The following is a 27,853-nucleotide window of genomic DNA, read 5'->3' on the forward strand; positions in this document are numbered from 1 at the left end:
CCTGATTAAAGGGTCTTCCTCTGGTTTTTGTTAGGATACAGACTAATCTTTTCTGAAAGATGCTAATATGATTATGTTTTTAAATCTCCTAAGACAAAATCGAAAGTTTTTGTTGGGACACTACATAATCTATAAATCACTCAAAGTCATAGAAATGTCTTTAAAAACAGAAAAAGAAAACCATGAGGAGACATTTGGTAGCTATTTACCAGAGCACACGGGCTGATGGCTGCATTATATACTGTGACATAATATGAGACACCATGTCCTAAAATTGTTTAACACGGTGCTTGTGACCATATGTTAGTTTGAAGGAAACCCAACTTCAAATATTCTTCTCTACTCTTTATAAACCAGAACGCAGACTCTGCACATTTTTCCACTTAAAATATCGACATCTTTAAAGATTGTTAATTACAATACAGCTGTTTTTAATAGACTTGTAGCATTTCACCTCATGACTAAACTAATTGCTTTCATTTCCTGTTATGCATTTTGTTCCAGTCTTTACCCTTTACATAAACAAGACCATGATGAGCAAAGATAAGATTTTTCTGGGAAATAGAATTCTAGAGCACCTGAGACAAACCTTTATGCCTCAACAAATGGAGAAATAGTGTAAGTCTGAGTGAACTTGGGAGGAGCCCTAAAAGTAGAATACTTGTGAGAAAGGTATAGGGAGTGGGGTATAAATGTAGCCTCAAAGCTATATACTCTTTTCCAAACCTGCCTTCTGTTTGTGGGGAAGATGTCCCTGGCTCTCACAGAAAAAAATGAAGAATCATCTCCACTTGGTCTGAGTGAAAACTTATTTTACAAATCTGTGGTTGACATAATCAGTTTTTTGCCTTCATGATATTTTTGAGGACCCTTTGAGAAAAGATCATCCTAATACATGAATATTCAGAAATACTTTACTCGGGTATTTAGAACACACATATTTTCCTGAAGCTACTATGAATGGCAGCCTGTGGATTTGATCTTGAAATAGAAAGTAAATGCCTAAAACCCATGGCTTCTGCATGTGTCTTACAACTAAAATGTGTTCTCCCAGAAAAAAAAATTCTAAATCTAATGCCCTGTTCCCAAATATGCTCTTGCTGTCACACCTGTTCCCTGAAACCTTAACCATCATCTGTCCTTGACGGCATCACAACGTGACAATGACCTAATGCTGTCTCTCTTTTATTCTCTAGCCTTGGTAATGGCATATGTAATCTTCTAATCACAGCGCTCCTTAGAGTATCATGCTGTACCTACTTCTCTGCTGTCCACATACAGTCATGTGACAGAAGACTCACACACAGGTAAACCCCCAAATCTGCACCAAGCCCTGATTCATTCTAGAACCCCAGCCTGATTTCCACCATCTACACTTTTCTACCTGTATCCCTTATGACACTGAAGGCACAGCATCTACACAGAATCTCTAGACCATAACACTGTGTCGCCAGTTCTTGCCACTGAGGCTGTTTTCAGTCATGCTCTCCTCAAGCGTGACAGCTGGAATTGCCTCATGGTGAAGATATTGGCTCTGCTAGAGTCGAACTTGAGTTTAAGTCCCATCCTGCTTGCAATAGCTGAGTGCCTCCAGCATGTTTTCTTTTCTTAACATCAGAGACCTACTATGGCTCAAAACAGCCACACAGAAGAGGGCAGAGTGGCTGGCACACAGCATGTATAATGAGCAGTTATCACTTTTGCTTTATTCTGTCACTTTTATTCACTCTTTGTTCGTCCCACACAGTGAGTGACAGATGGCTTTTCATTCCTTCTTGCTTAAGAAGAGCAATAATGTACTAATCGATCCTCTTCCCTGAGTCCCTCGTTCCGTGTGTCATGTATATTCCATCAAATTCCCTTAAGAACTTATCTGATCCATGGCTCCCCTACTCAGAAGCACTTGATGTCCCCCTTACACTCTGTAACAAAGGTTACAGCCCTCAGCCTCTGAATCTCCATAGCTATAAACAAGAAGTCTCATGATAGTTGTTATTGGAATAGCATTTCTATGGGTAAAATCAAATATGGAAAACATTCAATTTTAAAAACTACAAGGGCTGTTGAACATTAAAAAGAACACAAGTTGGGCCAGATGTGAACACAGGTGCACACGGCCTCTGACATAGATGGCCATGGTAAACTACCCTGTCCATGAGATGTTCTCCCTCACCCTCCCTTTCGCTGTCTTCTACCCAGCCTGTTCTCTGTTACACTAAACTATCTCCACCCTGATGTGTTAAAGGTCTTGAAATAAACCATTCAACTGATTTCACCAAGTTCTTTATAAATAGGTTCAGGATGGCATGCCCCATTATGCCCAATATATCAACTATTTTTTAAGGAGTTTACAAGTTTCTTTCCTTATATTGCTTTGAGTGTGGTCTCCAAGGACAGCATTTGATGGTTACTTCTAACCCTGCTCATTCTTTCTGAACACCATACTCAATGTTTACCCACTCTGCCTTCCCTTAAACAATTTATACTGCGTGCTCAAAGACTCCCCTGAGTTCTCTGTCCTTCTGATTAAGGAAGTTATTACTGCAGTCTGAGGTAGTCTCCAAAGCCACCAGACAGGATTGTGACAATGCTCCAATGTCTACAGTGTTAGGAGATACCTAATGGTGTCAATTCGAAAGTACCTCTCTTCTGATGGTATCCATTCTTGGCTACTCCAAGGTCATTTTCTTCATGGGGCCTTGAAGAACTCTCTCTTACTCAGAGACTGCCATATCTCCTAGATATCCTCAAAGTCACCAATCAGAATTGTTGGGTTTTTATGTGTTTTCCTGCAGGCCATCACCCATTAGGGCTCTAGTGGTACACAGTTCACTGTGTCCACAGAAGGGTTCTGATGCTTTTGCAGCCTTCCACTGTGCGTACCAGTGCAGCCATGACTCAAAAAGGGAAATCCTGAACAAATTTTCATGAGAGCATACATTTATGGCAGGACTTTTTAAATAGCTGCTAACCTACCCCTGTATTCTGCCCCATCCCCCACCCCCTGCATCATGACCAACTCCAGCTAATAGGAAAGGGCAGGACAGGAGATTTCAAACTTCTGCTTATCAGAAGTTTCATATCCTAAGGTCTCTCAATGCACTGTATCTCAAACTAATCTCTGGCGTTTTAGTTCTTAAAATGCAGAGGCATGGAAGGCCAGTGTTCTCCTACTCTGATCCCAAGAGACTTAAACTCACATCACATAGACACACCAGCCCTATCAAAACATCGTGGAGTAAGCTTCTGCACAACGTAGATGTAAATGACGCTTGAGTGTTCCAGGGGCTTGCGGGCAGAACGGATGAGAACAGTTAGCAAAGTTGACCGCTATCTGTCATGTGTTAAAGTAGGACTGTAACCAACCTTCTGGCTAAGCAGGTTTGGGAGTGGTTTAGATAGACACGTAAAAGCATTTTTACAAACCAGGAGATGAAGAATAATCTATGATGAAAATCCAGAGATGAGAAACGGGTACACTAATAATCACAGAAGGAGCTGTGGGTGCACTGCAGGGGTGGCTGGACAGGTACAGGAGGATATCCATTGACTCAAGGTCCCTAAAACCCAAAGTCACACTGGAGGCAAGAGCCCATGGCACATATGGGGCAGATTTACTCCTAAAGATGCTCAAAGCAGACAGCATGGAAACTTGCAGAAGGGTCAGCCTAGCCTCAATGCAGCTCAGTTCTTTATTGGCAACTAAGTATGGGGGCCCAGACCTGAAATCCCAGCAGCTTATAGAAGACAAGAGGATTGCATTGAGGTCAGTGTTAGTCTGAGCTACACAGTTTGTTCGAGGCCAATTGAGACCCTGTCTCTAAAGTATGAAAGCAACAGAAGCCCTAATTGAGTTGGTGTGAATAACCTCTTGCTAGCTCTCTAACAGAGAAAAAGTACACTGCCATCTCTGGCAGAAACACATCTACTCAGATATGGTCTTTATGGTTCTTTCAAATGCAATGTTCCAATACACACACACATGCACATATACACACACATGCAAACACATCCACACACGTGTGTGCAGATGTGCATACACAAGTACACACACATGCAAATGCACACATACACGCGAACATATACAGATGCACACACATACACATGCACATATACATACATGCACGTGCACACACATGCAAATGTATGCACATATGTACATGCACACACACATATATAAACATGCACACACATACATGCAAACATACACACATAAATACACATGCACACAGGCACACACACATGTACACAGGCATATGCACAGTGTCAGGTCAGGCAGCCCAAAACCTCTCCATGTCATCCAGGTTCTAGTAGGTTTGGGGGAGTTTGTTTTCTTTTTTATTTAATAGTTTTAAGTTTTTTAACTTGCATTTATTGTCTGTATCAGGGGGCACTCATGCTACAGTGCATGTGTGGAGGTCAGAAGGCAACTTGTGGGAGAATGTCCACTCCTCCCACTATATGAACTCTTAGGTTGACTCAAGTCATGAAGTTTGGCAGCAGGTACCCTCACCTGCTGAGCCATATCTCATCAGTGACCAAAATTAGTTTTTAACAACTCAGTAGAAATAGCTCATAAAAGACTGTGATGACAGAATTCCTAGGGAAGCTCTTTCAAATAAGCATTGGAAGTGTGTTAAAGAAATAAAGAGACACAAAACATGACTTAAAGTGAAGAACTCGGAGAAAGAAAACTAAGAATTAGGAGAGAGAATGGGCTCTGTAGAATAGTTGACAAGTTTCCAAAACGAAGGTGGGCTCGAAAGTGCGCCACCCAGAGGAAGAAAGGGTGTGCGAAGCCAAAGAGAAGCTTTGCCAACATAAAATAAGGAATGAGACTCAAGAGCAAACACAGAGATATCAAACCGTTACACATTCCTAACGTGAAGTCTTGGGGTTGGAGGGTGGGGAGCAGGCAAAAGACCAGGGAAGAGGAAACATTTGGAGAAATACCACCATAGAGGTGACAAATCGGTTTTTAAAGTATCAGTTCGTCTGCTAAAACATGGCAGGCAATGCCAACCAGGACAAATATAAAGAAAGGGATCTAGGGGAGAAAAGAAAACTAGAAAATAAATAAAGAGAGAGAAATCTTTAAGGAAGAAGCTTTAAAAATGAAAAGATTATATTCAGGAAAGCCACAGGAGAGATAGTGTGAATTCTCCTTAGAAATATTGGAAATCACCAGACGGTGCAATGGTGTCTTTAAAATACTGCTTTAAAAGCCTCCTGGTTTTAAATTAAATGAAACCATTGATACCTCTAAACTCTGGAGGAAGGGAGTATCAAAAGTAAGAAACAGGGATGGTGGTTACAGCCCTACACCTCAGGACCTGAACAACACTGCAGACCAACTCACTCAAACCACTGTGTGTGGCAATGCCTTCCCAGTGGTAGCTTACAGTGGTGTCGAAACTCTAAACAGACGAGAAGGAAAAAGAAGAGGAACGATTAAAACCCATGGCAATTTGCCCCTTTAGGAGCCATGGTTGAACTGGTTGCATCACGGAACACAAAGCTATCCATAGATCAGCTCCTGCATGCTCAGACACAGCAAGGGACAGTCAGGGCTTTCCTTTGTTTTCTTTTATTCTAAAAACTTTAGTGTTTCTTACCGTTCAGGCACAGAAAGCTTTTCCTTTCAGAAGTTGAAAAGTCAAATGAAAATTTTAGAAGCAACTCTCTTCTCTTGGTGTTTAAGTATGTAAATCAAAAAAAAAAAAAAGTTCAAGTGAAGGACGGGGGAAATGGCCCAGCAGAAAAAGTGTTCCTCACTGCACAGGCATGAAGACCTGAGTTCAGGTCTTGCTCTTGGAAGGATGTGCCTCTAACTCAAGCACTGGAGAGAAAAGAGGCTCCTAGACGCTCTCTGGCAAGCCAACTGGGCCCATTGCTGAACTCCAATTATAGTGAGAGACCCTGTCTCAAAAACAGAGAGAGAAATCTAAGAAGACACACAAATTCCACCTCTGATTTCCACACATGCATGCCTGGGTGCAGGGGCACACACACACACACACACACACACACGCTTACACACACACACACACACATGCTCACACACACACACAGAGACACACACATACACACGCTTACACACACACATACACACATGCTTACACACACATACACCCACACACACACACACACTCACACACACACACTCACACACACACACACACAATGAGGGAGTCTAACAGTGAGTAGGGGAACCAGAAATGATAATAATCCCTGAGGTCTACACAGACCTAATTCCAAACACTGCTGAGACTATCACCCCTGCTTTGCCCTTGTTGGTGGGTATCAGACACAGATTGAGGGCAGCAAATGCAGCAGCCGGCCAGGCTGGTAGCTTCCCAAACACAGGAAGTTCAGCAAGGGTACTTGCTATGAATTAGCTACATAGCCAAGACTAGAGTAAGTGTCCTTGTGCACAGAGGATGTTTGGTTGCTGTGACAGGACTGGAGCTCTTCCAAGGGCTTTGCTGTGTGTCTCCAATGACGTTAGCGGGTGACTTGACATCAGTGTACAGGTACTTCTTTCAGGAAAGCAGTGTCTTACCAACTGAAATACTAAATGACCAAAAAGAAAATCTTTCACAGTGATTAAGGTCAATACGCATTATTCTATTCATAACTCTCCCCCCCACTCTTCCCTTATCTTCTATTATCTTTGGAATCTGAACAAAGTATCCTGGACACAAAGGGATTGTTCTCAAACGGAAAAACACACATGTCATCATCCCTCACGACTTTCCTCTAACGTATCTCAAGACAAGCTGAAATGTAACTCAACTCCCTTATGCAATCGCTTTCCTCTCAATTAAAAAGAAAAAAAACCCAACTGTTTAAGGGGATTGATTTCCAATTCACAGCCAGTCCTTCCCTACTCTTGATGTTGAAAGGTTGGGAGTGAGGAGGAGGATGCAGAGACACTACTCAACAATTATCACCAATTCTCATTCTAGCACTCACTGAGTTAACAAGAGACCTTTTTTTTTTAATTCTATTTTTGAGACAAGGCCTCATACAGCCCAGGCTATTCTTGTTATATAGCCAAGGCTGGCCTTGAGCTCCTCCGTCTCCAAGCCCTTTATTTTCTATGAGAAATACAACTGTGGACAGATGCCCTGGGTGGTTTTCACTCCTGTGCTGCCTTGTTCTCTGCTGCTCTTCACTCAGTCATCCTCCTGAGAAGATCTGCCTGCGCATCATAAAGTCCCCTAACCTTAATCAATTTCCCCATTACCCTGTGTAGAGAATCGATTTTATTTTAGGCACACTGATATTTTGACTTTTTGATTACTAAAGAAGAATTAGCCTAATGCCTTTTCAAACCATTGCTCAAGACTTATTACAATAGGTGAGAGTGAATCCAAATTCAAATACAAATAAAAACAAGTAGGGAGAAGACAGACCACTGGTCAGAGGAAGCTGTTTGAGATATCCAAGAGGATATTGTGGGGAAATAAATTGTTTTTAGATGTCAAGAGTAGCCTAGCAACATTTGTTGCTAAGACTAGGTTCAGTGGACCCTGATAGAAGTTTGGTCAAGGACAGAGTTTTTGAAGATTCAATCATTCCTGAGGCTCACTTAAGAATGCTAGATGTGGGACTGGGACCATAGTAAATGCTTTGGCTGTGTAAATCAGCATCACCTGAGTTCAATCCCCAGACCCCATAAAACACAATGGGGCAAGATAGCCTCCACTGTGATTCCAGCCCTTGAAAGGCAGAGGCAGAAGAACCCTGAAGCTTGCTGGCTAGCTGGCCGAGCCTAAACAGTGGTTCCAAGCCAGTAAGAGAAATTGTCTCAAAAAATGAGGTGAAAAGTCCCTGAGAAATAACAGCCAATGTTTTCCTCTGGCCTCCACATGCTTGTACACACACCTGCAAACACAGGTGCACCTGCATGCACACACTCACCCAGAGAACGTAAGAGGTGTTACACTCATTTTTCATAAACTCTACAAAAGCCAGGAGGCAAGAAGCAAGGTTGGATCTCTGTGAGTTCAAGTCCAGGCTAATCTACATAGTGAATTCTAGGCCAGCTAAGGCTAAATACATAGACCCTGTATCAGATTAATTAAATAGATAGATAGATAGATAGATAGACAGACAGACAGACAGACAGACAGACAGACAGACAGATGCAAACTCTGGAATAGGAACTTCCTCTTTGTTTTATGCTATTATAGAGGACTGTCACCTGCTGAGCTCCTCTGAATGAAATCCTTTAGTAGAATCCCACACATAAACTTCAGCAGACGGCAAACACACTTAAATATCGATAGTGTACTAATTATTTGCTGCCTCCTGCCCTAATCCATTTCTGGAAATCGACCCCTTTGATCTTTGCAGAGAATTCACATAGAGGAACTCTATTATCTCCATTTTAGGATTACAGGAGGCTGAAGCACACAGCTATTACAAACCCTGTTCAAAATTAAAATCGCAGCACATCAGGATGTGAGTGACTCTCAGACCCTAGTGATTGAGAGAGCTCTCAGGCAATGTGCTGGTGTGAGTGTGTGAAATGTGTCCTTTTCCCCAGTAAACACACAGGACATGGAGTGGAGAATGGTTTGCAAATTTGGATGTCTATATATTTTGGCACATTTGGAACTCCTTATCTACAAAGTGTGGTGTGTGATAGAGGGCCAGTTATCAGTCCTTCCTTATATTAGCTGAATGCCTGGTTGATTAAGTTAACAAGATGAGTGCATATTCTGTTCCTGATCTCTAAAAAAGATATAAAGTCCGTGTTTCTCAAACCTGGGTATGCTGAGGGCTGCAATGGCAACACTCTAGGACCAGAAGGCATTGTCTGTGTGTCACAATACAGAGAGGATTGCAGGTGTCAGTGGCAAGCCCAGCCCACAGAACCTTCCAAGCTCAACTGGTAAAGACCTAGAACTCAGGCAGGGGATATAATGGTGCAATGAGCTGTTCTTCTGGAGCCTTGTGGTGAAAGCTGCTGTTCCTGGGATGCTGAGAGAGGCTCTTTGGAGGTGATTTCAATTCAACCGTGTTCTCTACCCAGCCTTACCCACACCTACTGGTCTCAGAGAAACACAAGCCAGAGCGGGAAAAAGGCAGACAGGTAAGAGAAACCTAAGCAGCATGTGGAGGCTAAGAGGTTGCTGCAGGCAAGCTGGGTCTGGGGGGTACACCCTGGTGTCTTCCTCTTATCTCGCATTTTGTTGCTTTCCACCATAGCTCAGCAGACCTCGTTAAAAAAAAATCAAAGGCTAATTTCCTGTGTAACATTTCCACAATGTTCTCTACTGGTTGAAAAATGGGCACTGGATTTATTTTGTGTTGTGAAGTCTATGCCAATTAATTGCTGAAGGTTAAGCATTTGAATTAAAACAAAATTGGAAAAGTTTGCTATGCCCATATGCCAGGCTGATGGGGAGGGGTTCCTCGGGGAGAGGAGAGCTCTTGTCTACTCTCTGAAATTCAGTTCTGCTATGAGAACATGTACTACACCAAGGCTTCCTTCTGGCACCATCTGGGGCATATTTAGAGTCTGAGGGGTTTCGTATGGGGTTTAAACACAGATTAAAGAAGAGATCTTAAGAGCTCCAGGGAAGAATATTACATTTCAATTTCATTTGATTGCTTTATTAAATTTGCATAGAAAAATCAATTAAAGGTCAGAACTTAGTTCTCCTATCCAGAGCACAGATTATATATTCCAGCTTGTATCTGACAGTGGAATTTTTTGTGGTGTTCTTTGGTTTTCTTATTAATTAATGGCATTCGAAGTACTCAGAAGACTGATTGCTCTTACTCTTGTGGGTATGGGGAAAGCAGAACAGACTTTGATTCTATGGAAATTCCGCTTATATGCCGCCCTACCTCTCTGTTGGACATGTTCAAGTTCTATACACACCATGGTGGTAATTGAGTAAACCCAGCAGTAACCAGTAATCTCAAGAGCTCAGTCCCGGGGTTAAACTGCAGAGGAGGATTGGCAGTGTGGAGTGACTCATGTTTGAGTGTATAGAACTGAAGTGCGGCCAACCACTTGTCAGCTTGTTCCCTCTCCTATGTAGATGACGCCTGCCTCGCAGGGTTATTATGAAGACCAAGCAGGACGCTATGCACATGTGTCTTCACAAGAGACTGGGACAGAAACGTCTAAGCCGTCACTGCAAACACAGGGGGTGAGGGCTGTGTTTTGATCAAAGATTGATTTGCAGGGTAACACCAGTGACATAGTGTTCTAAGTAATTAACTGAATGTTTATTCAATTTGAAGCCTGGGCGACAGCCATTGGGCTCTCAATAGCACTGATTCTTGTGGGACACTGTCTCAAGGTGGGGGTGTTATCAGAATCCATGAAGATCCCTGTTCTTTGCAGTGACCTGGTAAGGTATCAGGACCAAAGCTGATGTGGGCATCCTAAGGAAGTCCAGTGTCAGAAGTCAAGAGCAGCCCTGACAGACCCTCAACCATTCGGGTTGCAGCTTTGTTCCACAAATGTCATTTTAAAGTACCTCATCCCCAGCCCACCTTTGGCTTCAATTCCAAAAGTAATTTTGATTTCTCTCATTTCCAAACGAACTAACCATGCATGTAGGTGAAAGTGTTCGCCTTTTGTCCTACTCTCTCTGATGTCTGACTTACACAAGGTCTTTTAACCCTCTGGGATAAGCAGCGTTTTCTGCCATCTCCTGGAGTTACTGCAAGGACTGTCTGATAAAATAATGGCACAGTGTTGGAGATGTTGCTTACGCCATAGTAAGAGCTCAGTAAGTGCAACCACCCTTGCTACACCATAGTAAGAGCTCAGTAAGTGCAACCACCCTTGCTATTTCCTATCTTTCTTTTTTCTTTCTTTCTTTTTCCTTTTTTTCTTTTCTTTCTTTTTTCTTCCTTTTTCCTTTTCTTTTTTCTTTTCTTTTCTTTTTTTTTTTTGAAGATATTTGCACCAAGAAGTCAGATGTCACTCTGGTTTCCTTAGTGAAAACCTCTGTGGTTGCCTTAGTTTAGTAACATAGGCTCTGAAAACTTTCTTCAGTTTAAACTGTGAGAGAGAAAGGGGAGAGGCTGGGGAGAGGAGAGGGGGAGGAAGGAAGGAGGAGGGAGCAAAACTGAGCTGCACGGAGGCCACAGACCACAGAGAGTCTTCCTCTATCCACTCTGTAACTTTCTTCTCAATGGAGTTGAAACACCTTGTGTTTACAGCATTTCCTCCAAGTTTTCTGTGCTATCTTTTCTTCTAACATTGTGTCTCTAGGAATGTTACAACTTTTCATTTGTTCTGGACAGTTTTTGTCTAACAGTGGATTCATTTCTTAAACTAGAAATGTCCTAACAGCATTCCCTTGGCTAGGATGTGAGCACTGTTCCACTCAAGGGAGACTGTCTTAAGAACTTAGCTTCCCATGACAATTAAAATCTGGCGTGCAGAAGACTTAAGACTAGAGCAGAATAACAGACCAAGCCCACATACATTTTATTGTTGCCCTGGTTTGCTTTGTGTGGCTATGATAAAATACTATGACCAAAAACAACTTAGGGAGGAAAAGCTCATTTTGCCTACAGTTCTCACCAGAGTCCATCACTGAGGAACTTGAGTCAGGGCAGGAACTTGAAGCAGAAACCATGGACAAACTGTTTATTGCCTTGCTCTCTGACCCTTGTTCAGCTAAGCTTTTGTACATAAGCCCATACCCTCCACCTAGGCATGCTGCTGCCCACAGTGGGCTGGGCCACCCCATGCCAATCATCAGTCATTAACCAAAACAGTCTTCCAGTCTGACCCAGGCAATTCATCACCTGAGGTTCCTTCTTCCCAGGTGGCTTCAGATTGTGTCAAGTAGACAGTAAAAACTAATCACCACAACTGGTATGATTTGCTAAGGTCAAAAATAATTAGCTTCTTTACAAACATTTTTATTTCAATTATTTATCTTTGCATGTGTCATGCACATGTGGCAGAGGACAACTCTGTAGAGTAGGTTCCAGGGATTAAACTTCCAGGGTTGCAGGTTTCGGTAGGTTTTTTCCCAAATCTTACTGTTTTTATTAGTCACATTTACCATCTCAGCAACATAGTCGTTGCATAGTCCCACATCTGCATTTGATTTTATTTATCCTGTCTCCATGAAACAAGGAAAATAAAAGGACTTTTTAATCTTAAAATATTTGGGCAGTAACTTCTAGAAAACAGCACTTTTAGAATTGCATTTACTTTGAGGATTTAAATTTTGAATGAGTTATCAAGTATTATAATATCAGAAAACTTCCTATGGAAAACCTGCTATAAAATGATTACTTTTACAATGATTCATCTGGTATAATACTCAATAGTTACTAATCTCCCCACAGAGAAGATAGCTCTATCAGCATTCAGTACTAGAATGAAAAACATAAAAGAAAGAATTTATCTCAGGGACAAAACGTGCACAGAAACTATGGAAGGCTTTCGGCTTGCTTTTTCCTCTTCTATGCACTGTCAGTGTTGGTCTGTCTGTAGTTACCACTTGACTTTCTTTGTGGTTAGAGCACAGTGCTGTGTGTGTGTGTGTGTGTGTGTGCGCGCAAGCATGTGTGTATTTGCCTATGTGTGCATGTGTGAGTGTATGCACGTACATGTGTGTATATGTGTATGCATGCACATGCATGTATATGTGTGTCTGTGTGTGGGCATGTGTTTGCCTGTGTGTGTGTGCATGTGCATGTACATGCATGTGTTTGCCCATATGTGCATGTGCATGTTGGCGTGGGTTTGTGTACATGAAGACCAGAGGTTGATGCTGGGAACCACCTTCCACCATCCACCTCATTCATTAAGGCAAGGTCTCTCAGTCAAACCAAGTTCTTGGTGGTGTGGTTGGTCTAGTTTTCCAGCTCACTCTGGAGATGCCCGTTTCCACCTTTCAAAGCTTGGGTTACAGATGTGCCACCAGAGCCACCCAGCATTTGCTTTGATTTGTGGAGATATGGTTACCAGTTTTCATGTGTGCATAACTCATAGTTTAACCACCGAATCCTCCCCCAGGTACAGGATGTTTCTAAAAGAATGCCTCACCCCATAAAGAGTAAGTTTTAGAAACCATCCGTGAACTAACTTTGGTTATTTGACCATGACAGAGTAATTCACACACTCTCCAGTCATCCTGCCCCCTGGGAATTTGCTTTTTGATCCTTTTGATGAAGGAAAAACAAAACAAGCCAAAGTGTGAATTTCCAAAATGACTCTGGTATTTCTTAAGAGATCTCAGGGGGTAGAATATGGAATGCTGACTCGTTTCTTCACTCTTTTCTTTTTCCTTCATTCTTTCATTCCCCCTTCTCTTTCTCCTTACCTTCATGCCTCCATCCTTCCTGTCTTTCATCATTTGTAAAACAGGGTCTTACTGTATATCCTTGACTGAACTGGAACTCACCACATAGACCCAGCTACCTTTGAACTCACAGTGATCCACTGGTCTCTGCCTCTTATGTGCTTTTGCCAATGGGGCTACACCCAAACCCCTGTTTTTCAGAGTTCCTCAGGCAGAGTGCAGCCAGTCTCCTCTAGGCTACTCATCTGCTTACCCAGCTATGGAGGAGTGCTAAGGCCTCCCTTCCCTGCTCCCATACCATACCTTCACTGAGGCACATGATGTCCGTGTTCTTTCTAGCCCCATCTCCATTTTCTACCTCTCTGACCTACTCTGTCTACCACCTATAACTTAACCAGATTTCTAATTATCACACACACTCACGTTACTGCCTTCCTGATGCCTTTCAGAGGCAGACAGCCTCCAGGTGAGATTGCTCTTCAAGTGACCCGTGATCACAGCCGTTATTGCCTTCTTAACTCTCCACACACAGTTTGGTGTACTCTGCTTCAGGAACTCCTCCACAACACCCCCACCCCTCACAGTATCCTCACAGCCCTGTTCACAAACTATAGTTATTGGACATCTCTCCCCAAGAGCTGTCTTGTGTTGTCAGCCACTCTTCCAGCACCTGTATATTTCATGGCACTAAGTTGAGTATGTGATTCCCCTGGAGTGGGTGTAGCCACACTAATAATCTGCAAAGACACTGTCAGCTGCTGTCAGTACTGTTCTGAGTATTGTGTTTCTCACGGCAGCCTTTGTTTCCACCTTACATATCAGAAATCAGTCACCTCCCCTCACTCCCATTATCCTGTATCTGCTGTGTAATAATTGCCTCCCAAATGAATGGTTAGATTTGTGAGCCACAGTCCAAGACCTGGGAAAGATGTTTCCAAGGGACCCAGACAACAGGATCAGGTAGAAGGAAAACAAAGACCCTAAGTCACACTGATGCTGCAAACAATGGCTGGAATTTCTCAAGGGCCTGTTAGAAAATACCAGCATATATATGTTCACTGGGACACACAGGGATGCCACAGCCACAGGCACTCTGCATTCTGAAAGGATCTCTTAGTATTTTCCCACAATTCCTCCACTTGAAAACTATTACTGAGCTGTGGCATGAAAATGAACCAATAGGGAGTGTGTGCTTTCCAGAAGTTACCATTCTTCTTTCTCTAAAATGAACCTGAAAACCAGGCCAGAGCTTCCAGAACCCATTAGCATTTTAGGAGAGCCTCGTCTGGGAAGCATGGTGCTTTGGGAGGGCCTCTGGGGAGGTGTGGGTATAAGGGAGCAAGTGAAGCAAATGCAACTTTTCTTCTCAGGAGAAACAACATTGTTTCTCCAAAATTGTAGCTAATTCTAGACGGTGTTTAAAAGAGAGGAGGCCTTTCTTGAGGGGAGTCAGTCTTCTAGCTGAGAGCTTCACTGGTAGGATACATCTGCTTTATGATAGTAACATTTTATAATGTTCAGAACTGCCTCAATTTCTTGAACCACCAAAGTATAACCTGAGCCAGATAACTGGGGCATAGGTAAGAAAAGCAGGGGTTCTGGTTCTATTGGTAACTTTAGTTTTTATTTTCTGGTCTGAGAACTACAAATCAGAAATGCCTAAAATTCTGAGACAGGACAATCAGAGCAAGAAGATGCCAGCCACATTAAACCAAAGCCACGCCATTACCTTAGTCAAAGGTAGTTAAGTTGACCGTGATCTTCACTGACCACGAGCCCAGCCTAATGTATAAGGAAACCTCTTTGCTGCCTCATTTTAGCACTTTCATATGATAAAGGACTTCTAGGCTCATAAGGGCAATAAGCACCTCACGCCTGAAGAGCTCCTAACACAAATGAAACTGGTAAGTTTACTTTGATGGAGCTGAGGACACTAGTCCGTTGGCAGAGTGCTTGCTGAGCATGCCCAGAAGCCCAGAATTGGATTCCTAGTGTGACCTAAAATGACTGTGATGGTACACACCTGTGACCCCAACAAGTTGGAGGTAGAGACAAATGGATCAAACCTCAGTATCATCCTGAATTACAGAGTAAGTTCAAAGCCAACCTGGACTGCCAGAGATCTTGTCTTAACAAACACTAGCCACAAAAATCGGCCCTGAACTACATAAAGAAACTATTGAGTCTCTATCTTTGAATATGAACCTGTGAGCTGAGGCTACCAGGGTAAAGACTGCTCTCACAGAAGCAGTAATATGCCATCTACCTTTTTGCTGGTTTAATATTTGTGCTGCCACAGATGCAGTGTTGAGATGAAGCCTACCATAGATGACACAGTGACTCCAGGCTGCACCCACGTCACTGTATATCCATTGGGTGACTTCCCTTAAGAATATCCTTACAAAAGTAGTTTAAATACTGTATTCCTGCCATCATATACAGCTATGATATTACTGTTCATTATCTACTTGGCAAAAGCTAGAATCACCAGGCAGAACTGGCTCCTGGACACGCCTAGGGGAGACTATCTTGATTACCTTAATTGATATCCATAGACTTGGGTTCGAGTGGATCCTTTCCCTGGCAAGAGACACTGGACCATTTCAGGGTGGACAGAGCTTGCGTCTCTCTATGCTCCTGGCTCTGGATGCCATCTGATCATCTCCCTGTTTCAATGGCTGTGAATCCCCTGCTCTGGTGGACTATAACCCAGAACTGTGAGCAGAACTGGACTCTTACCGGCTTAAGTTGTTTTTGACGGAGCTTATCATGGTGACAGGAAGAAGAGCTAAGACAGCATCTCTCATGTGATAAGACACACGTCTCACAGAGAGAGAGACAGAGACAGAGACAGAGACAGACAGAGACAGAGAGAGACAGAGAGACAGAGAGAAGAGAGGGAGAGAGAGACAGAGACAGAGAGACAAAGACAGACAGAGATAGAGACAGAGAGACAGAGAGACAGAGAGAGACAGGGAGAGACAAGGAGAAGAGAGGGAGAGACAGAGAGAGGAGAGAGAGAGAGACAGAGAGAAGAGAGAGACAGAGACAGAGACAGACAGAGACAGAGACAGAGACAGACAGAGACAGAGAGAAGAGAGGGAGAGACAGAGAGAGAGACAGAGAGAGGAGAGAGAGAGACAGAGAGAGGAGAGAGAGAGAAAGAGAGAGAGAGACAGAGAGAGAGACAGAGAGACAGAGAGAGACAGAGAGAGACAGGGAGAGACAGAGAGAGACAGAGAGACAGAGAGAGAGCGAGCCGCAGCAGCAGAGCAATCTCAGATGTGATCATCCTCTAATATGCAACATAGGCCAGACCCATACATTCTGGGGAGAATTTGTCTGCACATTCCAGGGGGTTCTGGAGGTGTCTTGTCTCCCTCTGAATTCTTCTTCTGCAAGGTCCTTCCTCCCGCTGCTGATTTCCTCCCCACTTCTCATGACAGACTCTGATGTTTCCCAAGAGTCCCACTGACAGAAATGTGTTCCGGGAGGTGTGTGGTAACAGATTGTATGTGCACCACAGGACAGGGATGATTTCAATTAAGATCGTGTCTTACTGTCTAGTCACTTTATATCCAGCACTGGGTTCTTCTGGAGGAATTAACTTGTCCCTTAGAGACGTCTTCTCCCTTGTCCTCAGGAGCCCTAGCTCTTCTTTGGAATGAAACTAGGTAGGATGTGTATTAGCCATCCACTGTTGGGAAGACAGCAGGGCTGGAGAGGTGGATCAGTGGTTAGAGCACCAGCTGCTCTTACAGAAGACCTTGGTTCAATTCCCAGAACCCACGGCAGCTCACAACTGTCTGTAACTCAATTCCCGGGGGATCCAATGCCCTCTCTGGCTTCTGAGGGCACACACATGCTGCACATCCCTTATACGCATGATGTTTTTTAAATGGTAACTAAAATACGATTACCATGGATCTAAAATCTACATTCATTTAAAGTGCTAGAAATGTCACTGTCTGATTGTAATTATTTAACTGTGTGTGTGTGTGTGTGTGTGTGTGGTGTTTACACAAATGCATTTTTATACGTGTGGCATGTCTGTATGCTGGTGCATGTGTGTACATGCTCATGCGAAGGCTGGGCATCAGGTATGTTCACTTATTTTTTTTTTTAAGAAAGGGTCTCTTACTGAACCTGGAGCTCACTGATCCAGGTCAGACTGGCTGGCCTACAGACTCCAGGGAGCACTGCTTCCCCTCTCCCAGCCGTGAGTTTGCAGGCACCTCTCCGTGCCTGGCTTCTTACTTGGATGATTGGGATCTGAACTCGGGTCTTCCCACACACAAAGCAAGCTGTTCACACACTGAGGCAACTCTCCAGTGCTAATTCTTTCAAAAATCACTAAACTTTCTCATGGGATGTTATATACATGCTCCTCCTACATGCTGCTTTAAGCTGGTCAAACATTTATCTCTTCAAGTGATCTTGAGGGCTCTCCAAACTCCTCCTCCTGCCATTTGTGAGATACAGTCTGTGCTTATCAACAAGTCGCCAGCTCTCTAATCTTACCCCCCAGAACTTCTTACTCCTATCTGACTCCAACGTGGTATCACTGACCAACCTCCTCCCCACCCCTAGCCTTCCCAGTCTCTTTAGCTTCTTCTGACCTCCCTTAAATGCTCCCTATTGCTGGATCCCACATATAGTGGGAGCATGCAGCCTCTAATGCCTGACTGACTTAATGATATCTAGCCCCACCTATAGTGTGTCAAGTGAGACAATTCCATCCTTTTTGGACTTACTACCCCCTTACGTGTTGTCTCACCTTTAAATTGCAAACTCAGGGTAAACGGTTGCTTTCGTTTCCTGACTACTGGGAGCTACTGCAGAGAATGCCAGAGTGCAGAAGACCTCATTTCCCTTGGATATAAACCCAGCTAGACTTGCTGATCCTGTGATCGGTCTGCTTTAGCATTTTCCTAAGCACCCATGCCGTCTTCCACAGCGACTCTCTTTCCTCCACATCTTTGTGAGCCCTTGTCATCCGTAGTGTTTATGTAACAGTTCTTCACTGGACTCAGGTTCTAACTTGTGATTCTGACTTTTGCATTTCTCTGCTGACCAGCAATGGTGGACAGTTTCCTCCTGTGCCTCTGGCCTTTTGAATGTCTTCTCTTGAGAACTTGTCCCTCTTTTGAGACTTGGGACATTTTTCCCTGTTTGCCCATTGTCTACTTAAGGTCTGGTTCTAACTTCACAGTGAGGTGTGTGTCTCTTTGCATCTTGTATGCCAAGGCCCACTGCACAGGTTCCTGAAAAGGAAAAGAAATTTAAGCCCAAGGCCCTGTCTCAACTGTTACTCAAACATAACTTTAAGATAGGTAGCTTTCTCATAGGTTTTTCCTGGACGATATAGAAAGATAGACAGTTACACTTCTGACTTAGATAGAAGCTGTTTACTTAAGTTTTGCTTCTTTTGCAAGCTCACTCCTTAGAGCTGCTTACTATTATCAGAAGTGAACTCCTATCTGAATGTTTTGAAGAAATGACTTTGGTTGTCAGCTGCTTTGAGAGCAAGTTGCTTACTTAGGATAGCTGTGTTCCTTTGTGTCTTTGAATTCACTTAATTGCACAAAAAAATAATTTGGGTGGGAAACTGAAAACTGCCTCTATATGAAACTCTATGTAAGGTTCTCACCCTATATAAACTGAGGAAGATCTGGTTTATACAGGGTGTATAACTAGCCACAGCTGGTTGTAGACTAATAGAGTTCTGTTTCTCTGAACCTCTTACTGGATTGAGTCTTTTTCCCATACAGGAGGCCTTTACCACCAAGCGTGTACCTAGTCTATGTTTATACGTGTGAGCACTGCACTAAGTGTGTCCCTAGAACACTGTGCAAGCTGTGTGAGTGTTCTGCACTATGTGCCTGCAATTAGAATATTTGTTTTATATTTGATAGGGAGCTACAGTCGCTATACCCAAATATGGCTACTCAAATAGAGCCTGGCGGCAGCAGTGGGAAGTTTTCCTCCATACCTGCCCCAATGCCAATGTTCTAGGTCCCCAAATGAAAGACACACACACACACACACACACACACACACACACACACACACACATCCTTCTATTTTAATATGCCTTAAACAGCTCAACGGCTGGGTCACTTCCAAACCTCCACATAGCTAACGCTCTCCCTCCAATATTCCTGAATTATTACTTACTAAAGCCTATATTCCATCTTGACTGCCCTGGACCCAGACCTGCAGCCCTCTCAGGCTGAGCTCCCCAGCACCTACATCATGGCTATGTTCTCTGTCTAGCATCTCTCAGGCCTAGCATTGACTCCTTTCCCAGCGTGCCAGCTCTCTCTCTCTTTCTGCTCTTCCTCCATTCCTTGCCCAGGAAACCTTAAGTCCTGCCTCTGGCTCCCAGCCCAGCAGTTGACCACCACCAACTTAATTAACCAGTCAAAACCAACCAGGGGCGGGGTCCTTCAGAGTCTTACACGTGGACCTGTGGGTTCTCATGTAATTTTGGGGGCCACATCCACATCCAGCTTCCAAGACTTTCTCAGAAAGACATGGGAATAATTTGTGGAGACTTTAAATATTTCTTACGTGGATCAATCAATCCCCTCCATCTCTTCTATTTTCACAACTGGAGGGGGTTGCAGATTTTATGGTAGCCCGATGCTCTCAATGCTTCCTGTCCTGTGATATTCTGAGAAATTTCTCCAGCAAGCTGTACAAAACATAAAACCTTTCTCTCTCTCTTCTCTGATATAAACACTTGAAATGAGAAACAAGGCACACGCTGGCCACTCAAACAGCTGCTCTTTCCGACTGTGTATCCTGCCCTAGGCCTGGTAAGCCCTGATGCTTTCTCCCCTTAGGAGATGGATGCCTCGGCACGGAGTGACTTGTCCAGAGGGAAATAGTTGATGGGCATACTTCGTGCCCTAGGGCGTGTGGCAGAGCCTGAGCCAACACTCTATTTCCTTCTCTGGCTTCTCTCTAGAGAAATAATCGAATGGGCCAGCGTACACTGCGGCAGCTGAAGGTGGCAGTTGTGGGGTGTCAATGGACTTCACACGTGCAGTCAGAAACTTAGCAATCTATTCCGGTGCATGTATTACCTCTCCTGGTGAGAATCTCACTCGGGGGCAGACATAAAATTTCTGGAGAAGTTGGGAGAAACGAGAAGGGAAGTTACTGTGGGTGTGAGGCCTTTCCCTGGAACTGGATGAGTCAGTAACAGCAGCAGCCCAAGTATCCCCAAGACAGAAACCTCATGTTCTCAAAGCCAGTGATCTAGTAGCTCTTCCTGACCTCTGAGCAGTGTCAAGCAGGGAACGTTACCTTTTCTAGTTCAGTGAGTATGTGCACACGAGTCTTCTGCATCATGCTAGTCCGTGCGCACTTATCACCCCCTCCCCCACACAGTGCTGTGCTGAATTCATTTTCAGACTCTAAGCAGAGCAGCAGAGAGGGGTAACAGTAGAAAAGAAAACCTACTGTGGTTCTGGGAAGTTGCCCTCCGCAGTGACCCTGGAGGTAGTCAAGCCCGAAGCACAGGCCTGTGTGCTTGGCTGGGGCCGCTGTTGACCTTCTGTGGTTCTTCACTAAGGGGGATCGGGGGAACCTATTAGGAGAGTTGTCAGTTACTGATTGGTAGCTAAGTACTGCAGATGTTATTGTTTATCTTCCCAAGTTATCACCATTGGTAGGAGTCTGGCTTCCTGATGTCTCAGCAGCACAGCTTTCTGATCGTTCATTGTAGATAAAGGGATGGCCTCTCGGGAACGTTGCTGCAGGTTATAGATCAGAGTTCTATTTTGTTATGTTTTCCCCCCAACTGTCTATTCAGTCTCTCAGTTGTTCCCCTGAAAAGTGTGTGCTCAGTTGAGAGGAACGCAGCCTGTCCGTGTATGTGGAATGTACCCAGTTTTGCATATGTTTTCATGTTAGTGCCTGAGTTTGGATAAAAGAGGGGCAGATGAGCTGAGCTGAGCTGAGCTTGGTAGTACACACCCATAATCCCAAGTTCTGAGGAGGCTGAGGCAGAAAGAAAGTGTGGGCTACAGAGTGACCAAGTCCAGCCTGAGCAACTTAGAGAGGCTCCAATATCAAAGAACAGTAAGAAGAAGGCCAGTGTATGGTTTAGTGGTAGGGCACGTGTCTGGCCCTCATGAGCTGTAGGTTCAGTCCCCAGATCTGAGGTGGGGTGTATGTCCGTGGAGAACGCTTAGAGTACACAAGCATCAATCCTTTGTTTTCTGCAATGCCAGAGTTGGGGTTATGTATTGTCAATAGCAAAACACTCTTGAGTTCCTCCTCCAGGGAACTGGAACTGCACATCCAGTTCACTTGGTGTCGAGGAACTGTCCAAGTCAGAAGTTCCAGGCATCCTACATTGCCTCAGAAGGACCAGTTAGAATGCTTCAGGATGCTTCATACTTAGAACTCTCCCACAATGTAAAGTGCCTTACCCTGAGCTGTTCCAAATTGTGCTACTGTTGTGTTTATTGACTGCTACAACACTTGGACCACGGTGTACCTTACATGCAGAGGGAGGGAGGCAGAAGGAGGGAGGAAGTGGAAGGGAGGGAGGGAGAGAGTAACAGAGAGAGGGAGAGAGACGAAGGGAAGGAGGGAGGGAAGGGAGAGGTGGAAAAGGAGGAAGGAGGAGAGGAAAGGAGAGAGGGAGGGAGGGAAGAAGAGAGGGAAGGAAGGGGGAGAGTCTGACATGGTCAGCACTGTGTGGAATGCCTCTCTGGGTGCCAAGCCATCTTCCCACCACACCAGGGCTCCTGCCTTTCCCTTTCCTCCTCCTAGCATAAGAGTCCTGCCAATATTCCAATTTCGTAGTGACCATTGTTTTACTAGTTTGATACCTAATCAGAGGGGCACAAACATCTCTGTAGAATATCTTGTACACACACACACACACACACACACACACACACACACACACACACACACATTTACTGTGTCAGGGATGTGTGTGTATGTGAAGAGAGAACGAGAGACAGAGGAAGAGACCATGCTTCAAATCATTATCCATATTCTACATATAAAAATGATAACATTTGACATTTTCCCTCAGGACCTGTGGACTCTTCCCTGGGGGAAGCAAACCTTAGAAGAGAACTAGGCATATTAGCCCCGTAGTTCGAGAACTGCTCGAGGTAGGGTAATAGAAATGAAAAAAGAAAGCAAATTCTTTATTTTCATTCATCGATAGGTAAACAGGCCGTTGCCCTAGGAATAAAATAAGGTTTCTAGTAGATAGCATCCCCATCTAAACACAGAAATAAGGCTTAAGCAATGGGTGACAGAGGTCAGATGGTACAATAGCGGCCTTAATATTAAGTAAGAAAAAAAACCCTACTCCTGTCTATGGGCGCAACCGAAAAGATGCATTTACAATTCCATTCACTGCAAAATGCGACCACAGAGTCCTTCTTAATCGTCATTATAAAAGAAAGCTAAAATCGATTTAGTAGACACTCAAATAACGTACTCAAGAGGGGAGAACAGCACCGTTTTCCTCTGTTAAAGTTAAGCCACTAGGCTCTGGGCAGTCCCCCAGCAGCTCTGACTCTGACAGCCTCCCTCCACACCCATCTACTTTGCTGTACTTTCCTTCTCTTGTTCTAAAGCCACTGCTGCAGCTTAATACAAATGGGAAGAAATTCCCCCGATCTGTAAGTGCCTTCTCTCAAAGACAAATGCCTAAAGCCCCCTTGATTTCCTCAATAGAACCTACTGTGCCTTCTCAGAGAACAATGGCTGCTACTGTGGCTCGATCTTTTCTGACAGGGAAATGAGGTCCCCTGGAGGCAATTTTGTAAGGAAAATTACTAGCATTTATTAGCATTGCTAGCATTAGCTGTCAGAATTTAGTTCTTTGTCAAGACCTGTGTATTTCCAAATAGTGTCTCATTATTTATTCTGTTCCCTGGAGATCGTCAGTTCATTAGCAGAGGTGTGATCAGCTGTTTGTGTTAAGAAAGACAGACTTCTCGTTCTCCAAGTGGTATTCCTTTGCATTCAGTCAACTAACTTTTGAAGTAATGTTTTTAGAAATACAATTTCCCATGTAGATCAAGAACAGTTGTTGGCATGTAGCAATGACCCAGGTCCTGGGATCTCAGTCATGACATAAAGCCATAGACATAAAGTCTTTGCTCTGGGATAGACACAGTTGGTAAATTTGTATCTAATAATCATCACTAACCAATTCTGACAACCTACAAATGTGTGGCACTAAGACCTTTCAGTACAGTGATGGTTGTGGCAATTTTCCAGTGTCATTCCATAAATCAATAGTCTTTTTTGGTAGATGGAGTTTATAAACCCAAATCAATATCCTGATAATCATGTTTCGTTATGAGATCTCACACCTACCAATAGTTGAGTGAAGGCTGAGAAACATATGTATGGACAAGGGAACTTAATATCACCCTCTGCCCTCTGAAGGCAGCATATACACATATGCACAGATAACATATGCATGCATGCACAGACACACAGGCACAGACACATAGAAGGCATCACATATACATGTGAACACATATAGGCACATACACTCATAGGCATATACACACAAACAGAAGTATACATGCATGCACATAAACATATAGGCATATACACACAAACAGAAGTACCATACATGCATGCACATACACACACAGACATACACATAGGCACATAACACATAGATAGAAGGTACCACACACATGTGCACACACACAAGTACATACACAATAGAGGGCATCACATATACATCCACACACATACAGGGACATGGACAAAAGGCACCACGCATACATGCACACACAGACACACACAGGCACATAGACACAGACAGAAGACACCACACATATGTGCATACACACAGACACATGCACATGGGCAGATAGCACCATACAAATGTACACATACACAAACACAGGCACAGGGACAAGCACATACACATGGACAGACCACACCACACATACATATAAACACACAGTGACATACAAATGAACGATTTATCTTTAAAGACTAAAATAAAATGTAAGTTATAGCATCTTTTCCAGGTTGGTTACTAGACAGTGTTTGATTCAAGATCAAGGCAGGAGTAGCAGCCCCCAATAGCAGTATCCAGAATAAGGATGCTGTTCTTGGACCGCTTGGAATGATCCCTTCTGTTTGTTTATTTGATTCTCCTGATTATTTCTGTATTTGATTATTAAAGCCGTTCTTCATGGTGGATAGAACATTATCTAACAGCAGGGACACTTGGGTCTCAGTGTCAGGATTAGAGATTTGGTTAATGACCAGCTAGCACATCAGGTCTTCCAGTTCCTGGAAAAATCCTTCTTGGTGTCCACTCCATTTTGTGACTTAAGCAGAGACAGTCTACAAATAAAATGTATTATCATAGCCAACAATTCTGCTAAAAAAGCAAAGAAATGAAAAGGACAGAAACAGTTCCCAATCAGATGATAAATTTTTCTCCCTGGAGCTAGAGAGGTGGTTCGACAATTAAGAGCACTTACTGCTCTTACGGAGGACCCAGGTTCAGATCCCAGCCACCCACAGAGGCTCACAAACACCTATAACTCTAGGGCCAGTTGACCTGATGCCTCTCTGACCTTTATGGCCACTGCAAACAAATGGTGCATATATTCACACTCGGGCACACATATATTCACACTCGGGCACACACATACATGCACATGAAGTAAATATCTTTAAACTTCTACATAGGTGTTTTCGGCTTTACCCATGAAGCCATCAAGCAAGAATTTAGCTCTAGAAAGTGTGAGAGTCGTCCTTCACGTGGCAGCCAGGTCTGCAGAAAGTGGGGCTAATGTGTGAATTGGGATGTGACACAGAGTAAGTAAGTGACACATAAGTAAGCCTGAGGGGAGAACTGCCTTGTGCTTAAAGAGCCCCATGGTGTGGGGGTGGAACTGACTGTGGGAACTGCTGCTGCTGAGTTAGAAAGCTGGATGCAGAGTCCATAACTGAATCCCGCTGGCTCCCTGGCTGATAGTAACCCCAGTGCTGGTGACATCGTAGGTGTGGTGACTGTAGGGGACAGAAGGATCAAAGCCTAAATTGTAGGAACCTTGTGGTGGTGGCAAGCCAGTCAAGATGCTCTTTTATTTTTGTTTGTTTGTTTTTTATGACAGGGGTTTTCTGCATAGCCCTGGCTATCCTAGAACTCACTCTGTAGACCAGGCTGGCCTCAAACTTACCGAGATCTGCCTGCCTTTGTCTCCTGAGTGTGCTGGTATTAAAGCCACCACTGCGTGTGAAGCTTTTCAAAAAAGGTTTATAGTCATCTTTATTAATGTATACCTGTGAACATTTTTTTAATAATTTTATTTGCCCAGATATTTTATGTATTTACATTTGAAATGTTATCCCCTTCCCTCCTCTCCCATACTCCCTCTCCTCCTCCACCTCCCCATGTTTCTATGAGGATGCTCCCATTTCCACCCACCCACTCCAACCTCAATGCCCTGGCATTACCCTATATTGGGGAAATGAGTTTTCACAGGACCAAGGGCTTTACCTCCCACTGATGCTGGACAATGCCATCTCATGCCACATATGTGACTGGAGCCATGGGTCCCTCACTACCAAGAATTTGTCCTGTTAACCTCTTTTTTCCAGTTTCTGTCAATGAGGCCTAGAAGGTGTGGTCTTTTGCAAGGAAAACGGTGCACTTGGGAAAAAGGAAATCAAACATCAGCCCTGAAACATTAATACCACTTCTAAGGGAGATTTGGCCTTTTAGCCAGTTGCTGCTCACAGTGGGGTTAGCTTTTCCCAGGACCAACACATGGTGATTTTTCAGGTAACAGATGCATAGCAGAATAAACGCACTCCAGAACAGGCATAACTCCTGGGTTGCCTCACCAACTTCAAAATGGGAATATACTGGTGGGCAAGACCAAGTAGAAGTCACTAGAACTACCCTATCCATAAAATAGTGTCCCCAAGACAAAACCATATCCCTAGAAAGATTACAGAAATTATTGCTGTCATAAGAGAGATGAAAGGCACAGACAGGGTCATGATCCCCACCATATCTGGATTCAATCTACCTAGTTAGGCTCTCCCTGTTTGGTTTTAGAAAATAGCAACTGTTTATCTTCAGCTTAACCAAGCAGTGTCCCTAAACACATCTGCTACATCCCACATACAACTGTTGTATGTAGCTTGAGCTAATTCAGTTACCTCCTGCTCAGGTCGATACAATATTACTGACTTAGTAAAGATGTAATTAGCAGTTTACTTCGGCTAAGAAAGCCATCGATACCTCTGCTGCAGGAGCACCTCAGCTCTCCAGCCCTGTGATAGATTTAATTAGCCCGAATCTTGATTGCTTTTCCTTTCCACAAATCAGCACATTGGTCCATTATATTGATGACATTTTGCTGAGAGGATGTAGTTAAGCAAGGAGCAGAGAAACCTTTGAACTTACTGCTAAGACATCTGCAGTCATAGAGCAAAGAAACAGCAAGAATTCAGGGAGTCCTCATTTAGATGTGTTACTATAGCCCATTCACCCAAAGATCTCTAAAGCAGCTGGCTTAGAGAGGGAACCGGAACAATAGGAATCTGTACAATAGGCCTTGTTCATACCACACATATCCAGCAAATCAAATGTGTGTGACTGATCAGTGGTGGCTCTGGCAGGCCACAATAGGAGACTCAAAATGGAAGCCCCTTAAGGTTTAGGTGGAAGAGCTAAGGAGATGGCTCATACTTGCCACAAAAGCATAAGGACCCAGAAACTTGACAAAGCTGTAATTCCAGTGAGGGGAAGGCAGAAACAGGTTGGTGTGATGGCCAGAAAGCCTAGTCTACTTGGCAAATTGCAAGCCATGGAAAAATCCTGTCAATAGATAGATAGACATATCGATAGATAGATAGATAGATAGATAGATAGATAGATAGATAGATAGATAGATTGGTTGATAAGAAATAAAAAATAGAAATAAAAACCAAGTTGGATGACACCTGAGCAGTAACATCCAAGATAGTCCTCTGGATACATGCACACCACGGTGGGGGTGGGGGTAGGGAAAGTGGAGGGAGAAGAAAAGAGACAGACAGACAGATTTAGGATCCCATCCCTTTAAGAAATGGCTTGTGGTCTCTTAGTAGAATAGAGTAAGTCTGGACTGCTGTCTTAACACACTCTTAACACTCACTCCAATAGGACCAGGAACTAGGATTGTGCAGTGCACGGTTTTTCCATTGAACTAGTATGTGTTTAAATTGAGGTGTGAATGGGCTTGCCCAGACCATGATGCTATTCCCACTGCACTGCCTTCCCTCTTCACAGCAGGCAGGCATGGCTTCATGGGGGTTTGGGTGACTCTGTCTTACAGATGTTTCAGAATGCAGGCACTGCCCCATAGTGGAGAGCTGCAGTACTGCAGCCCTATCTGTATCTGGGGACAGGGAGGGTGGTGCGTAAAGATGGGGGCAGAACTTGTTGATCATTTTGCTTGATAGCCAGACACCAATGACTTGGAATATAAATGGTTATGAGAGATTTTCATTCTAAGCAAAATGTAAAAATTATA

The 27,853-nt window shown here is 43.7% G+C and overlaps 1 protein-coding gene across 4 annotated transcripts in view; it reads left to right on the forward strand.

Moving 5' to 3' along the window:
• Positions 1–27,853, forward strand: part of Far2 (fatty acyl CoA reductase 2) — a 114,052-nt gene that overhangs the window by 49,184 nt on the left and 37,015 nt on the right. Inside the window, exon 1 of one of the 4 annotated variants that reach the window (XM_087658999.1) lies at positions 8,632–9,103. The gene's annotated coding sequence lies outside the window, so the exon portion shown is untranslated. 4 annotated transcript variants of the gene reach the window in all.

Source organism: Rattus norvegicus, chromosome 4 (genome assembly GCF_021556685.1).
Source record: "Rattus norvegicus strain SHRSP/BbbUtx chromosome 4, alternate assembly SHRSP_T2T, whole genome shotgun sequence".
In the NCBI taxonomy this organism is placed as follows: domain Eukaryota; kingdom Metazoa; phylum Chordata; class Mammalia; order Rodentia; family Muridae; genus Rattus; species Rattus norvegicus.